Below are 18206 nucleotides of genomic sequence, written 5' to 3' on the forward strand. Positions count from 1 at the left end.
TCGCAACGTCATCTCGTCGATTTGTGTTGCAAACTTTCATTTTTCTTTCTAGACTCGATGAGTCTGGAATATCCTGACACCAACCAGATCTGAATCTCAGGCAGATATGATGGTTGGAACGTTTTCCCAAGAACTATAATATTGGTCCCTCGATAACCGGTAAAGTGGATGTCGTGGCCAACACACCGAGCCGGAAGACCTATTATTGTAGTATCTTGTTTGAGGAAGTTGGCCACCTCCCCATAAGGATTTCGTAGGATCTACTCCCTAGTTGTTCCTTATGGATTTTTGTGTTCCCGAAGTCCGACCTTTTACTTGATGTTCTAGATATCAAACCATATGAATGGGATACACTAGCACATCAAGGAGAACATTAGAAGCGGAGTGCTAAATGTCTCTCGGTCGATCATCCAGATTTTATTCCCTTGGCCCGCTAAGGTGAACTTTGAGAAGCTGTTATCTTCCTATGCATTTGCATCGTCCAGCACTATCCATCATGGTAGTATGTTGTGTTGCCAGGATCCTTGACACGGATGTTGGTAAAACCTTGATGAATATGGAAATGCTCAAGTTCTTGAGAGCACGCGCAAGCAAAATCATCCCTTGTGTTGTTTTCAACAAGGTAATCCACATCATCCATTCTAATCCGGGTATGCCATTCTACCAAACCCCTCCAAACGATCGCTCGAGAATTGCCTTAGGCTGGTATGAAGAGTTTCGATGATCTCTGAATCAAAGGTAATTCTTTTTGCCACTTAAGGGATATTCCTACGAGTCACCTTCCCTAAGGTGCCCCGTTATGGTATCCTGGCAATTCAACTCCTCGCTACGTTGACAACCGATCACCACATCCTTAAGTCTGGAATTGTTGTCTACCTAGCGAGCCCTCGTCATCTGTCTCACTCCATTTCTTCGGATCTATGCTTCGTGTCTCAGCTCGAGAGATGTGTCAATGTCTCATCCCGTGAGTTGATCCTGAGTTGTTCGTTCCTCGAGGAGATCTATCCTTCTAGGGTTTTCCCTTTCCTCTTGCTGTCATGCTAGTTGGAGTTCTCAGAGCAAGACGACGGGACAAAGATGGTGATCGAATCAACGTTCTCATGAAGAGCAATTGGATCATGAAGATTGTGTTAGTTTGCGTTCCCTTGTCATCTTACCCTACGCTTGAATCTCGGGACGAGATTCTTGTTTAGTAGGGGTGAGCTGTCACATCCCTAGTTATGGTCTGCAGTAGGCTAGCCCTTCATGTGTGCATCATGTTTAAGTTTCAATTAAAGTTGAAATGGGGATTGCTCAAACCCTAGCACCAGATCAAATCAACTAGGTTCAAATAAAAATATTCTCAATAAACCCAAAATGCCCTTCACAAAAGTTCATCATTTTTGAATTGGTCTAGATCCTCTCCCAAAAATGGTGCACATTTTTCTAGGCCATTATGGATTTTTGAAATAAATCATATGATATTTGCATTTGGGCATTTAATTGCTAATAATATTTTAAATGCTCAAATAATCACAAACTGAAATGTTTGCTGTTGGAAATATTCCTAACAGTGACATTGAGCAGTTTCATGATTTTTGAAATGCCCTGGCATTTTTATTAAAGCCAAACACAATTAAAGGAAATAGAAAATGGAAATAAAAGGAGAGAGAGAGGTTCCTATGCAGCTCACCTGGCAGCCCAGCCAGCCCACCTGGCAGCCCACTGGCCGGCCCAGCACTGTGCTGGCCCGTGCCAGCCACCTGCTTCCCCTCGCCAGGCAGGCAGAGAGGAGCGCGCCGGCGCGCGCGTGGGCCCCACGCCACCTCCCTGCTTGCCTGCCTCACCGAGGCGCCTCGAGGCCCTTCCGACGCCACGGAGACAGCCACACAACCCCCCCAGGCCCTCTCACTCTCTCCCCGAGCTCCTCTCCTCCTTTGGCTCTCTCGCAGCAACCACTGAGCGCTGTCGCTGCCCCCGACGAACACCACCACGGCCAGCGCCTCTCCCCCGACTCTCTGTGCTGTCCCGAGGCTCCGCCTCGACGCCACGAAGCCCCAAGACAAAGCACGCGCTCGCGGGACACCCGAAGAAACGCCATCATCCTCATCCATACCATCGGCCGCCGGAGATCCCCCTCGCCGCCCCGCTTGCTCCGACCCCTCCCCGAGCTCACCAACTCGCCCGTCGTGATCTATGTGAGCTTCTGATCATCCTCCCCCTCTCCGTTCTCTCTCTGGCACGCCATAGCCGCCACACCCCTCTCACCCGGACGCGCCGCCGCCCACACTCGTCGCCGGTGATGCTCCGGTGACCATTTGGTCCTGGGCATGCGCCCAACGCGCTCCCCGCATCGCGTAGAGCCTTCGTGGCACCTCACCGCGCTTGTTTGCGCACCGCAGCCCCATCCCCACTTGCACCCGAGCTTCGGCCGCCGCCGAGCTCGTCGCCGGCACCACTCCGGCCACTCCCCGGCCGCGCCACCACCCCAGTTGGATGCGGACGAGCGTCCGCATCCCGTAGCTGTGCTTCGTGCGCCAAACGGTGCCCTGTGGGCAAATCCCGCAGCACGCCGCCGCGTCTGGCCTCGCCGGCGGCTAACCGCCAGCAGGTTTGACCCGCTGACCGTTGACTGGGTGGGCCCAGTTTGACCCTGGGTCACTGACGTGTGGGCCACCCTTGTTAGTTATTACTTAGGTTAGTTTAGCGCTAATTAACCTAGATTAGTGCTTAACCTAACACTAACTAACTCTATTTAGTTAGTTAACTAACTACTGACACGTGGGTCCCACAGGTCAGGTTTGACCTGGCCGACCCAGTTGACCGCTGACATCACAATGACGTCATGCTGACGCAGTAAAGCATTTTCTGTATTTAAGTTTATTCAGGAAAATCCAGAAAATTGCCTAAACTTCAAAAATTCATAGAAAATCAACCGTAGCTCCAAATCAAACAAGTTATATATGAAAAATTATCAGAAAAATACAATCTATCCATCTGTACCATTTTCATGCATGTTAGAACAACTTATGACTACTGTTTAGGACAAATCATATAAATGGCATTTGAATTTCACATATGGAGTTTGGATTTGAACTTAGGGTTCAAACCAACTTCATTTAACTTTGTTGCTAGCTGCATTAGCTCAAAACACCAGCATATTGCCATGTCACACTCATGCATCATATTGTTGCATTGCATTGATTGTGTTCTTTCTCTGTTGCCGGTGTTTGTCCCCTCTCGATAGACGTGGTTCCGACGATGAGATCGTTGACACTGATGAAGACTCAATGCTATCTTCAGAAGTGCCAGGCAAGCAAAACCCCCTTGTTCATTCCGATACAATCCCACTCTCTTGCTCCTGCTCTCTTTTACTGCATTAGGACAACAACGATTCATCTGTTACTTGCTGCGGTAGCTGAACCCCTTTATCCTCTGCATGACCTGTCATTGCCATAGTAAATAGATGAAACACACTAGCATGAGTAGGAGTTGTTTGAGCCCTGATGTGCCTACTCATTCATGCTTGTTTGTCATGCCTGCTATTGCTTAGAGTTGTGTCAGGTCTGATTCATCGGGGATGAATTGGAATGTGGTGAACATGTCCTACTGTTGAGAGCTAAGTGTGTGAACACGATTTGGTAAAGGTAGCGGTGAGAGGCCATGTAGGAGTACATGGTGGGTTGTCTCATTGCAGCCGTCCTCAGGAACTGAGTTCTGTGTTTGTGATCCACGAAAACAGTTACTACCACACATTGGGCTCCGGGCGCTCCAAGCTCTCTTGACTTATTAATCAACTTGATCTCTGTGCAGGAGTTGCAACTAGTTTCTGGTGTTTGTAGGTAGTGTTAGTAGTCTACCAAGTGGCACCCGGTACAGGTGGGCTTGGAACAGACTAGGCACAATGGCACGATGTACCAAGCGTAGATCCACCCGTCGAGGTGGGCTTGGGAACCCTGCACACATCGTTTGGGGCCGTGAGCGACACCCCGGCCGGATCTCCTTGCAGATGGAACCCGAATAGGCGATAAACCTGGACGAGAGACTTGTGTGGTTAGTCAGGTCGTGGCTGACACCCTCGCTGGGCTTCCGCTTGAAGGTTGCCGAGTACATGTCGTGTAAACGGCGGTAAGTGGTGAGAGCGTGTGTGAAGAAGTACACCCCTGCAGGGTTAAAATGATCTATTCGAATAGCCGTGTCCGCGGTAAAGGACTTCTGGGTTGCCTGTACAATTCATAGATAACTTGAAGTGGATACTCTAAAATACGCAAGATAAGCGTGAGTGCTATGGATGGCGTTCTCGTAGGGAGACGGGAGCGGATCCATAGTGGTGTATTGATATGGTGAATATGTGGACTCGTGTGCGCCACCTCAAAAGAGTTACTTGCAGTCGTAGCTCAGGATAGCCACCGAGTCAAAGCTGGCTTGCTGCAGTTAAACCCCACCATCCCCTTTGTTGATAATGATGCATATGTAGTTAGTTCTGATGTAAGTCTTGCTGGGTACATTTGTACTCACGTTGCTTAATTTATGTTTTTTGCAGAGAGACTTCAGTCTCACTAGTAGTACCGCGTGGACTTCGATGTTTAGCTTGTTAGCTCAGCTACGATCTTGTGCCCTCGGCAGGATCTGGTAGATAGTCAGGCTTTTCAGCCTTTTTCATTTATAGATGTCTGTACTCAGACATGTTAAGCTTCCGCTTGTGTTTGACTTGTTTGCTCTGAATGTTGGGTCATGAGACCCATGATTGTAATATCTCGCTCCTCGGAGCCTATTGAATAAAATGCTTGAGTTGTAGAGTCATGTTGTGATGCCATGTTGTATTTGCACATATCGAGCATATTGTGTGTATGTTATTGAAATGCTTGGTATGTGTGGGATCTGACTATCTAGTTGTTTATCCTTAGTAGCCTCTCTTATCGGGAAATGTCTCCTTGTGTTTCCACTGAGCCATGGTAGCTTGCTACTGCTCCGGAACACTTAGGCTGGCCGGCATGTGTCCTTCTTCGTTCCTGTGTCTGTCCCCTCGGGGAAATGTCACGCGATGAATTCCGGAGTCCTGTTAGCCCGCTACAGCCCGGTTCACCGGAGTCCTGCTAGCCCAGTGCTACAGCCTGGATTCACTCGCTGATGACCGACACGTTCGTTGCTGGGTCATGTATGCCTGTCCCTGTAAGTTAGTGCCACTTTGGGTTCATGACTAGCCATGTCAGCCCGGGTTCTTTGTCATATGGATGCTTGCGGCACTATCATATATGTGAGCCAAAAGGCGCAAACGGTCCCGGGCCAGGTAAGGTGGCACCCGTGGGAATACCGCGCGTGAGGCCGCAAAGTGATATGATGTGTTACATGCTAGATCGGTGTGACTTAGGATCGGGGTCCTGACATTTGACCTCTATGCCAAGGAAGTACTGTAGATCTCCCAAGTCCTTTAGAGCAAATTCCAACTTCAAATCTTTAAGCAAATAGGTAGTAGCATCTGTAATAGAGCTGGCAACAATAATATCATCTACATAGACAAGAACAAATATGATGACACTGCCTTTATTGTAAATAAATAGTCAGATATCTGCCTTAGATGGAGTAAACCCAAGTTGTTGTAACTGTGTGCTCAACTTTGAGTACCATGCGCTTGCTGCCTGCTTTAGTCCATATATAGCTTTATCTAACTTGCAGACATAATCTGGTGTGCTTTTATTTTCATAACCTGGTGGCTGCCGCATGAATACTTCTTCCTCCAGAACACCATGAAGAAATGCATTCTGAACATCTAGCTGTTGCAAACTCCATCCTCTGGAAACAGCAATTGAAAGTACAAGTCTAATGGTAGCTGATTTTACAACAGGACTAAAAGTATCCTCATAATCAATCCCAAACCGTTGTTTGAATCCTTTTGCAACCAACCTAGTTTTGTACCTGTCTAGACTTCCATCAGATTTTCTTTTGATCTTGTAAACCCATTTACTTCTCCCTGGTGGTACTAGGTTCCAAGTTCTGTTTTTCATGAGTGCATGATATTCACTATCCATAGCCTTTTTCAATTCTTCATGAGTAAGAGCATCATTCAAATGAGTTGGTTCACCAGTACTAGTAAGAAAAGCACGTTTAATCTTATCATACCTTATCGTATCATTTGTGTACTGTTTTTGTTGGAGAACGCCCGTCTTAGACCCGGTAACCCATTTGGGAATTTCTGGCACATATGGAGAAGCTGTTGTTTCTGCTACAGAAAATCCGGGGGTAACATGATCTATAGCCGAAGGGTCTGATGGCTCCTGACCCGAGAGCGAGATCCGCCTGGTGATCCTTTTGCCAATGGGCTCATGACAAGTGGCGCTGGCAGGAGAGGCACGTGGGGGCATGCGGTCTGGAGAGTGGAGGCTGGGCCACGCCTCGGTCGCCCTGTCCCCCGCCAGCCCAGCCCGACGGGCGTGGCACGAGGTGAGCCACGCAGTTGCGCATTGGTTGGGCCTCTGGGCCCCATGCTGTCGGCCACCGCAGGTACCTCAACTATTGGCCTTACATGGCCTAACATGGGTATTCCCTCTTTCTAGTCCCACTCTTCTCCAACAGAGATCCCTCACTGAGCGAGCATTCGACATTCCTAGTATGCTCCACTCATTCTATGCACCCTCCTACATCATGGGGCGGGCCGCTGCACGCGAATCCTCCTCGGATCACTCGTTGGCAGGCGCAGGCGCATCAGCTCTGGATCCTGTGCTATCTCCTCTGTTTGTATCTTCACACATAAAATGATGACCTGCACACTTAGCAACTGAATTAAAATTCTCCTTTACCGTTTCTTTTTGTGACTGAATCACATGATCAACCTTAGTTAATTCACCCCCGTGATCTGGATTAGGCATATGTTCAGGAAGAAGAGCGCCTGCATCCGGGTGAAGCTTTGCAAAGGGAAATAAGGTTTAATCAAAAACAACATCTCTAGAAATATAGATGCGTCCGGTTGCAACTTCAAGACATTTATATCCCTTGTGAAGATTGCTATAACCAATGAAGAACACTGAGTGGAACAAATTTCAAGTTTGTGGCAATTATAAGGACGTAAATTTGGGTAACAAGCACACCCAAATATTTTGAGAGAATTATAATCTGGTTTTTGATGAAACAATCGTTCTAAAGGAGTGTAATTGCCAATCACTTTACTAGGTAAACGATTTATGAGATAGGTGGTCGCAATGAAAGCTTCATCCCGATATTTAAGAGGCATTGATGCATGAGCAAGAAGGGAAAGACCAACTTCAACAATATGGCAATGTTTATGTTCGGCAGAGTCATTTTATTGATGAGCATGTGGGCAGGATACATGATGTTCTATGCCTACATCTCGAAAGAAAGAGTTGAGTTTCTCATACTCCCCTCCCCAGTCACTTTGGACTGCAAGAATTTTTCTGTCAAATTGTCGCTCAACAAGTTTTTGGAATTCTCGGAAAATAGAGAAAACTTCATATTTGAACTTGAGCAAATATATCCAAATGAATTTACTAGTCACCGATAAAACTAACATATAATATTTCTTTCTTCCAAAATAATCTCTTGCATGACCCCATACATCACTGAAAATAAGCTCTAAAGGAGCATGAGACACACTAGTTGACTTAGGATAAGGGAGTTGATGACTCTTGGCACATTGACAAGCATCACAAACAAAATCTTCACTTTGACTATGAGACAACATAATATTTCCTTTATTCACTACTTGCTTAACTATGATCGATGACAGATGTCCTAATCTTTGATGCCATCTTGCCAAGGAGGGCTTGACGACGGAGTAGACTTGACGATGATGAAGACTGAAGGAAATATGCCCTAGAGGCAATAATAAAGTTGTTATTTTATATTTCCTTATTTCATGATAAATGTTTATTATTCATGCTAGAATTGTATTAACTGGAAACTTGATACATGTGTGGATACATAGACAAAACACCGTGTCCCTAGTACGCCTCTACTTGACTAGCTCGTTAATCAAAGATGGTTAAGTTTCCTAGCCATAGAAATGTGTTGTCATTTGATGAATGAGATCACATCATTAGGAGAATGATGTGATGGACAAGACCATCCATTAGCTTAGCATAATGATCGTTCAATTTTATTGCTACTGCTTTCTTCATGTCAAATACATATTCCTGCACTGCGGTGATCGGATGAACTGCATAGTGATAAGTTTGACGTCGGACCTCCCTCCTAGCTCTCGCCCTGCTGTCCACCTTGGCCGTGGCGTAGCTGTGCTTGCGCCACCCAGGTGCAGGTCCCCACCGGCTCCCCTTGCCTTGGTCCACTCCGGGCATGGCAGCCACTCCTCCGCTATCGCGACCCAGTTTCGAGGTTACTGGACCGAGTTACTCCCCCGGATCGGTGTAACCTGGGGAGCGCGTCTCTCCGTCTGAGCCGGCGTCCGACATTGATGGCACTCCGCTATCCTTGCCTCGGATACTTGCGCGTGCGTCCTTCGCTGAGGTGGTCAGGCTGCCTCCTGTTGCGGCTGCGGCGGACGCCCTGCCTGCCCTGGCGAGGCCGCGACTGCTCTCCTTGGTTGTGGCGCCACCAGCACCCCAGTTCAGCCATGCACCTGCGCCGTGCATTCATGAGCCTGGTCGCACCTTGCCGCCCCACGCCACGACTAGTGCTGAGGGTTGGCAAGTGGTCGTTCGCAAGTCTGGACGGCATGGGTGCGCACTTCCCTCTCAAGAGGACGCATTCAAGGTGCACCAACACTGCTCTGTGGCCGGCAGTAATGGTGCTGGCGGCTATAAACTCGGCCTCCTTGGCCGTTGCTTCAGATGTCTTGACAAGAACCACAAGGTGGCCGCTTGCCGCAACCCAACTCGCTGCCTCCACTGCCTCCGAGAGCGACACACGGCTCGCTTCTGCCACCGCAAGCACCTTCCTCGTGTGCCTCTCTCCGAGCTCGACAATCCTTCACCACCTCCTCCTTGCCTCCGAGCCCAGCCTACGGTTCTTTCTCGGCTGATTTTCCCACCGGAGCATCCAGTTTCCACCCGCGCCCCCGTGCACTCGCGCCTCTGTTTCCCTCTGCCCTGCCATGTTCCCACTGTTACTGTCCCCGTGGCGTCAGTACCTGATTTCGGAGCGGCACCAGCAATGGACGTTGGCAAACTACTGGCCGCGACTGCATGCAGGGCAAGAAGGACAAAGTGCCTCGTCGATCAAGATGAGGAGATGGATGTCGAGGAGGCGCGGCTCCGAGGGTCCGCCCTCATGCTCATCATAGCCGGCACACGCCCCGCCCTTGTGCCGGCGAACATCGCAGACAACATCACCGCGGAGTTCCCGGAAGTCCCTCCTTCCGCGTTCCAGGTGTCCCTCCACCAGGACGGATTTTTCGTCCGCTTCTTCAGCGACAGGTGGTTCCATGCCGTCGCCGAGAAGAACATGCTGCACTTCCATGGCATCCCTATCCTTGTGCGGCATTGGAATGGCCTCTCCTTTGCCTCCTCTCATGCCAACTGATACAGCATGCGTCTGCTTCTGGAGGACCTGCCGCCACACGCCTGGTCCATCAACAGGGTCCAAAGGGTGCTGCCGGAGATCCTCATCTACCACATCACCATTGAAATGCTCGACAAGGAAGACCTCTCCTACTTTGTGGCCATGTCATGGGTCGAGGACCTGGCGGTGGTGCCCACGGTTGCCACTCTGACGGTGCGCGGCAAGCCTAGGCCATGCTCAAATCCGCTGGCGGACATCTCGGTGCCGGTAGGCTTCTCGGAAGACGGTGGCATGGATGAAACCTGCGCCTGCACTGACCATGCCATGCGGCTGGTCCACCACAAGGTCCTCGTTCATATGGACTCAGTAGCCTACCACCCTGCCAGGCTAGCTGGGGCGGCGAGGCGTTCTGGACCTCGCGGTGATCGCGACGAACAAGATGACGAAGACGACGGGCCGCCGCTGGACGTGCACCTTGTGCCATGGGCGCGCGGCTTCGCGGATGACGACTACCGATGCTTCCTACAGGCGCAGGCGCGCCGCCGAGCTCATGGACGGGGCGGTGGGGGTAGCGGCCGCCACCGTGCCTGTGATATGCATCTGCCGACGCGTCAGGCACGCTGACTGTGCATGCTACCAGCCCTAACACCGTCAACTCTGTGGCCGTCGCAACCTCTGATGGCCAGCATGTGGCCCATGCACGAGTTGACGCCGTTCCCTCGGCTGCTGACGACGCGGCGACGACTCGGGGACATGTGATGGAGCTGCCACAACCTGAGCCAACACAGGAGCTGCATGCTAACGTTGATGCCACGACCACCAGACAAGGTGACAGAGATGAAAGGCAGATTGCCCTGCCAATGATAAGCTCCCCGCTCGAGACCCCTGCGCTTTTGGATGCCGATCTGCACCATTCCCCTGCTGCCCATGCCCTGTGTGCAGGCGTGGAGACGAACGACCTGATGACGGATGGGATGCTGCGACCTGGTGCATGCGATACCCACGACCATGACCAGTCGCTGCCCATGGTCAACCGCAGTGCCGAGCCTGACCCATCTGTTGGGCCGAGAATCATGGCCGCTCAGATGGGCTGTGCTGAATCCTCCACGGTCTGCTGCCTCAAGCTGGACCAAAGCGGTGCTATCGACCAGCACGCTATGACAACTCTTGACCCATCATCGCCACCTCATCCCGTCCAGCAATTCCTCTTAGACATGACTTCCCCTATTTTAGCGCCGCTTCTTGCCGGACCCAGATCCCCTCCACCGTTGACCAAGCAAAGGCGCGCCCGACGCCCACCAGCAACGGCGACCAGGCACAACTACAAGCTGCAGGGAAGGAAGGATGCCCTCAGTGGAGGGGGCAACACTTCGCTGCGGTTGGCCCGACGAGTTATTGTCAGAAAGAGAAGGCTCGCCATTGCCGAGCCTAGAGAGGAAGAAGAGGAGGAGACCCTCGAGAGGTACAAGCTTACCTTCAAGACGCCTCTGATTGACAGGCAAATCGATGCCCTCTCTGCTCTGGCCAAGTCTGCCTCCATTAGGAATGCCCGGAAGGGGCGGCGTACCTGATGCTGCTCTATTTCTGTTGCTGTCGTTGAGTTCTTATGATTAGCACAAACATCTTAGCATGGAATGTTCGAGGGCTTAACAACCCTGATCGTCGTGGGGTGGTCAGAAATGTTGTACTGTTGCATAGCCTGACAATTATCTGCCTGCAAGAGTCGAAGCTAGCGGTGGTTGACAGTATGATCATTAGTCAAGTCTGTGGTCCAAAGTACATCGAGTTCTTATTCGAGCCTGCTTTGGGTACTAGAGGTGGTTTAATTGTTGCTTGGGACCCCGATGTGGTTGATATAAACCTCCTTGCTCAGCAGAAATCTTTCATTGTCGTCGATTGCTGTTGGAGGCTGATAGATACTAAGTTCAAATTAGTCACAGTCTATGGACCTCAGTCGGATGCTGACAAGCTAAATTTCTTAGATGATCTGAGACCATTGTGTCATTCCAATCTTCCTTGCATTTTCATTGGTGACTTCAATCTTATTACTGATGCTTCAGACAAGAACAATATGAATATAAATCGAAGAATGATGGCAGCTTTTAGGAGATTTATTAATGAGCTGGAGTTTAGAGACATCAGACATGTACCTCCATGGCAGAAAATATACTTAGACCAACAAACAACAAATTGCAACAAAAGTGAAGCTGGACAGGGTGCTCTATAATGATCCATGGATGACAACACACCCTTGTTGTCTACTTGCTGCCCTTGCCACAGACCTGTCTGATCACTGCCCATTGCTGCTCTCCACCGATGTTTCCTTCAAGCCTCCAAGACACTTCAGATTTGACAATTATTGGGTAAAGTTTGAGGGTTTCAATTAGCTTGTACATGACTGTTGGGCACAACCAACCAATTGCTCGGACCTGTATCTACGACCGCACTGCAAGCTCACAAGAATGGCCAGGGCCTTAAGAAAGTGGAGCACTACTCACATCGGAGACCTCAAGCTCCGTGCGGCAATCTCTAGTGAGCTTATATTGACATTTGGACGCCGCCCTAGATGAAAGGGATCTATCTGACGGTGAGAGATGGTTAAGGGCAGCCCTGAAGATGAATCTGCTTGGTATTGCAGATGTTCAGCATGCTCACAACAGACATCGCTCTAGAATTGATTGGTTGAGAGATGGAGATGCCAACACTTCCTTCTTCCAAGCAAAAGCTTCGGCGAGACGACAAACACATTTTGTGCTAAATTTGGTGCACAATGGGGGAGCTATCACTAGCCAAGAAGATAAATTGCACGCTGTTTGGGAGCATTTCTCCTTGGTTATGGGCTCTAGAACTCAAAGAGGCTGCTGCATAAACTTTGCTGCTCTTGGCATCAACCCAATTGATTTAAGCAGTATTGACGGACCGTTCATGAAAGATGAAGTGAGAGCTGCTGTTATGGATCTGAACCCTAGAAAAGCACCCGGCCCCGATGGTTACACTGCACTGTTTTTCCAGAATTATTGGGATATCATTAAAAATGATATAATGTGTGTGATCAAAGCTTTTGAAGGGATGAACAATGCAAACCTTGCTAGCTTAAATAATGCCATGTTGATTCTCATCAGGAAAAAGGCTGACGCTGCTAAAGCCAAAGATTATAGGCCTATAAGTCTGCTCACCTTCTTCGCAAAGCTAATCATGAAAATTCTTGCACGAAGATTACAACCAAGGCTGAAGGAATTAGTATTGCCTTCGCAAAGTGCTTTCGTCAAAGGAAGAGCAATTCACGACAACTTTATGTTTGTCAAAGGCATGACCAGGTCCCTCTACTTGAAGAAGATTCCATCCATTATGCTCAAGCTGGACATCGAAAAGGCATTTGATAGTGTCTCTTGGGAATTTTTGTTGGAGGTCCTTGTGGCCAAAGGGTTTAGCCAAACTTGGAGGAACTAGATCGCCTCCATGCTTTCCTCGTCTTCAACCAGAGTCCTTGTCAATGGGGAGCTCAGTGACATAATTATACACCAAAAGGGCCTAAGGCAAGGTGACCCGCTGTCTCCGCTTCTGTTTGTGCTAGTTATGGACAATCTGGATGCGTTGGTGAGGCGTGCTGTCTCTGCCAAAGTATTGCCTTCCTTTGGAAGAAACCTACCAACATTGCGAGCCTCCCTTTATGCTGATGATGTGATGATTTTTGTCAAGCCCAACCCACAGGAAATCACAATGGTGAAGATGATCTTGGAAGTATTTGGAAATGCAATCGTCCTTTGGACTAACTTCAGCAAAAGCAATTTATGCCACATCCGGTGTGATAACATTGATATCCATCAGCTGGCTATGATCCTGTAATGCCCAATCAAGGAGTTCCCTGTCACTTACCTTGGGATGCCCCTATGCTTTACAAGACTCCAGAAAATTCACTATCAACCTATCTTTGAGAAGCTCAAGCGGAACACCTCTGGATGGATCAAATTAATGCTACCCACTTCTGGCAGACTTGCCTTGATCATCTTGGTTTTATATGCTCTGCCTATCTTTCAGATTTTGGCCATTGAGCCCCCTAAGTGGGTGGTAAAAAAGATTAACAAGGGCTGCAGAGGATTCCTTTGGGCAAATAAAGATGAGGCAACTAGTGGCAAATGTCTAGTCAATTGGAATCAAGTTTGCTTGCCCAAGAAACTTGGGGGTCTCGAAATCCCTTGTTTAACCCAAAAGAGTGAGGCAATGAGATGCAGATGGCTTTGGCTGTCATGGATGGAACCTGATAGGCCTTGGCACGGCTTACCTCTACCAATCAGCACCTCGGTCAGAGCTCTTTTTGAGGCATCGGTACAGTTTAATATTGGAAACAGCGCCAACACAAAATTCTGGCTTGACCCTTGGCATCAAAGAGAAAGTTTCTCTAGAAGGTTCCCCGAGCTTTTCAACCATTGCACGATCAAAACAATCTCCATCAGATGTGCCCTTGCTGATGGAAAGTGGATGAGACATTTCAAGGGAAACCTAACTCAACATGCCATCACCCAATTCATGACCCTTTGGAATGACCTGCAGTCAATCCAGCTCACTCAGGCTCATGACGATTCACTTACCTGGCGCTGGAATAGCGATGGTCAGTTCTCCTCCAGCTCGGCCTATGCTGCCACTCTCACTGCCAACATTAAACCACCATTTGCGAAGCTCGCCTGGAGCTTGGATGCCCCACCCAAATGCCAATTTTTCATTTGGCTAGCTACAAGATCGATGTCTAACGGCGGACAACCTTGCTAAACGAGGATGGCCCCATAATCTGCAGTGTGTGCTTTGCCTACAAGAACCTGAAACTGCTGCCCACCTACTTGCTTCTTGTCCTTATGCGAAGGAAGTATGGCACCTGACACTCTGCAAGATGAATATGAGCTCTAATTGGGCAGCAAACGATGATGATTCCCTTGTAAGCTGGTGGCATCGTACAAATTCTTCCATGGGAGGAAAAAGCAAAATCTTGGAGATCAATTTTGGCACTGGTATGGTGGAACCTCTGGAAAGAAAGAAATGATAGAACCTTCAGAAATAGTTCTTGCCGCCCTGCACAAGTGTTTCAGAAGATTCAGCTAGAAGCGAAGGACTGGGTAGATGCTGGACGAAGGCGTGCAATGGCTCTTGTAGAGCGACCCCTAGAGCCAGACTGATGTACTTCTATTGTATCTCTAAACCCATTCCTCCCTTCTCTAATTTTCCTTTTGTAATTGTTTATTTCTCCTACTTGCAATGAAAAGCTGTGGCCCTGCCTTTTCGTAAAAAAAAATACATATTCCTCCGACTATGAGATTATGCAACTCCCGGATACCGGAGGAATACCTTGTGTGCTATCAAACGTCAGAACGTAACTGGGTGATTATAAATATGCTCTACAGGTATCTCCGAAGGTGTTTGTTGGGTTGGCATAGATTGAGATTAGGATTTGTCACTCTGAGTATCGGAGAGGTATCTCTGGCCCTCTCGGTAATGCACATCATAAGAAGCCTTGCAAGCAATGTGACTAATGAGTTAGTTGAGGGATGAAGCATTACGGAACGAGTAAAAAGACTTGCCGGTAACGAGATTGAACTAGGTATGAAGATACCGATGATCGAATCTCGGGCAAGTAACATACCGATGACAAAGGGAATAACATATGTTATCATAATGGTTCGACCGATAAAGATCTTCATAGAATATGTGGGAGCAAATATGAGCATCCAGGTTCCGCTATTGGTTATTGACCGGAGAGGTGTCTCGGTCATGTCTACATAGTTCTCGAACCCATAGGGTCCGCACGCTTAACGTTCGATGACTATTTTGTATTATATGAGTTATGTGATTTGGTGACTGAATGTTGTTCATAGTCCCGGATGAGATCACGGAAATGACTAGGAGTCTCGAAATTGTCGAGAGGTAAAGATTCATATATAGGACAATAGTATCCGGACACCGGAAGTGTTTCGGGGGTAGCAGGTACATATCGGGTCACCGGAAAGGGGTTCCGGGCACCCCCGGCAATGATATGGGCCTTATGGGCCAAGAGAGGGACAGACCAGCCCCTAGTAGGCTGGTGCGCCACCATATAGGCTGAAATAGGAGGAGAAGGAAGGAGGGGAAGGGAGAAGGAAAGGGGAGGATTCGGCCTCCCCCTTTCCTTCTCTCCCCCTCTCTTTCCTTCCCCTTCCGACACTTATGGAAGGGGGGAGGGCGACTTGTGCGCGACGCCAAGGTAGGATTACTCCTACTTGGGGAGCCCCTTGCTGTCTCTCTCCCTCTCCCCCACACACATATATGTGGGGTGGGCACCGCTAGAACACACAATATTGATTCCTAGCCGTGTGCGGCGCCCCCTCCACAGTTTACGCCTCCGGTCATATTCACGTAATGCTTATGTGAAACCCTGCATGGATCACTTCACCATCGCCGTCACCACACCGTCGTGCTGACGCAACTCTCCCTCGACACTTTGCTGGATCAACAGTTCGAGGAACGTCATCGAGCTGAACGTGTGTAGAACTCAGAGGTGCCATACGTTTGGTACTTGATCGGTCGAAAAGGGAGAAGTTCGACTACATCAACTATGTTAACAAACGCTTCCGCTTTCGGTCTATGGGGGTACATGGACACACTCTCCCCATTTCGTTGCTATGCATCTCCTAGATAGATCTTGCGTGAGCATATGATTTTTTTTGAAATTGCATGCTACATTTCCCAATAGTAGGATCCTATCCAGGTCTATGCGTAGATGATATGCACGAGTAGAACACAAATAGTTGTGGGAGGTGATCGTCATATTGCTTACAACCAATGTCTTATTTTGATTCGGCAGTATTGTTGGATGAAGCGGCTCGAACCAACCTTACATGACCACGTTCATGAGACCGGTTCCACCGACAGACATGCAACTAGTTTTGCATAAAGGTGGCTGGCGGGTGTCTGTTTCTCCAACTTTAGTTGAATTGAATTTGACTGCGGCCGGTACTTGTTGAAGGTTAAAACAACAAAATTGATAAATCACCGTTGTGGTTTTGTGCCATAGGTAAGAATGGTTTTTGCTAGAAGCCTATAGAAGCCACGTAAAACTTGCAACAACAAAGTAGAGGACGTCTAAATTGTTTTTGCAAGGCATGCTTGTGATGTGATATGGTCAAGACATGATGTGATATAAGTTATTGTATGAGATGATCATGTTTTGTAAAAGTTATCGGCAACTGGCAGGAGCCTTATGGTTGTCGCTTTATTGTATGAAATGCAAATGCCATGTAATTGCTTTACTTTATCACTAAGCGGTAGCGATAGTTCTAGAAGCAATAGTTGGCGAGACGACCACGACGCTACGATGGAGATCAAGGTGTCAAGCCGGAGACAATGGAGATCATGACGTTGCTTTGGAGATGGAGATCAAAAGCACACGATGATGATGGCCATATCATGTCACATATTTTGAATGCATGTGATGTTTATCTTTATGCATCTTATTTTGCTTAGTACGGCGGTAGCATTATAAGATGACCCCTTAACTAAATTTCAAGGTATAAGTGTTCTCCCTGAGTATGCACCATTGCGACAGTTCTTCTTGCTGAGACACCATGTGATGATCGGGTGTGATAGACTCTACGTTCACATACAACAAGTGCAAGCCAGTTTTGCACATGCGGAATACTTGGGTTAAACTTGACGAGCCTAGCATGTACAGACATGGCCTCAAAACACTGGAGACCGAAAGGTCGAACGTGAATCATACAGTTGATGTGATCAACATAGAGATGTTCACCATTGATGACTACCCCATCTCACGTGATGATCGGACATGGGTTAGTTGATTTGGATCACGTTACACTTAGATGACTTGAGGGATGTCAGTTTAAGTGGGAGTTCTTAAGTAATTTGATTAGTTGAACTTTAATTTATCATGAACTTAGTCCTGATAGTATTTGCAGATTATGTTGTAGATCAATAGCTCGCGTTGTAGCTCCCCTATGTTTTTTGATATGTTCCTAGAGAAAACTAAGTTGAAAGATGATAGTAGCAATGATGCGGACTTGGTCCATGATCTGAGGATTATCCTCATTCCTTCATAGAAGAATTATTTCCTTGATGCACTGCTAGGTGACAAACCTATTGCAGGAGCAGATGCAGACGTTATGAACGTTTGGCAAGCTTGATATGATGACTACTTGATAGTTTAGTGCACCATGCTTTACGGCTTAGAACCGGGACTTCAAAACGTTTTGAACACCACAGAGCATATAAGATGTTCCTGAAAGAAATACGCCCTAGAGGCAATAATAAAGTTATTATTTTATATTTCCTTATATCATGATAAATGTTTATTATTCATGCTCGAATTGTATTAAGCGGAAACTTGATACATGTGTGAATACATAGACAAAACACCGTGTCCCTAGTATGCTTCTACTAGACAAGCTCGTTGATCAAAGATGGTTAAGTTTCCTAGCCATGGACATGAGTTGTCATTTGATGAACGGGATCACATCATTAATGGAATGATGTGATGGACAAGACCCATCCTTTAGCTTAGCATAAATGATTGTTCAGTTTTATTGCTACTGCTTTCTTCATGTCAAATACATATTCCTCCGACTATGAGATTATGCAACTCCCGGACACCGGTGGAATGCCTTATGTGCTATCAAACGTCACAATGTAACTAGATGATTATAAAGATGCTCTACAGGTATCTCCGAATGTATTTGTTGGGTTGGCATAGATCGAGATTAGGATTTGTCACTCCG

Source organism: Triticum dicoccoides, chromosome 2B (assembly GCF_002162155.2).
Source record: "Triticum dicoccoides isolate Atlit2015 ecotype Zavitan chromosome 2B, WEW_v2.0, whole genome shotgun sequence".
Classification (NCBI taxonomy): domain Eukaryota; kingdom Viridiplantae; phylum Streptophyta; class Magnoliopsida; order Poales; family Poaceae; genus Triticum; species Triticum dicoccoides.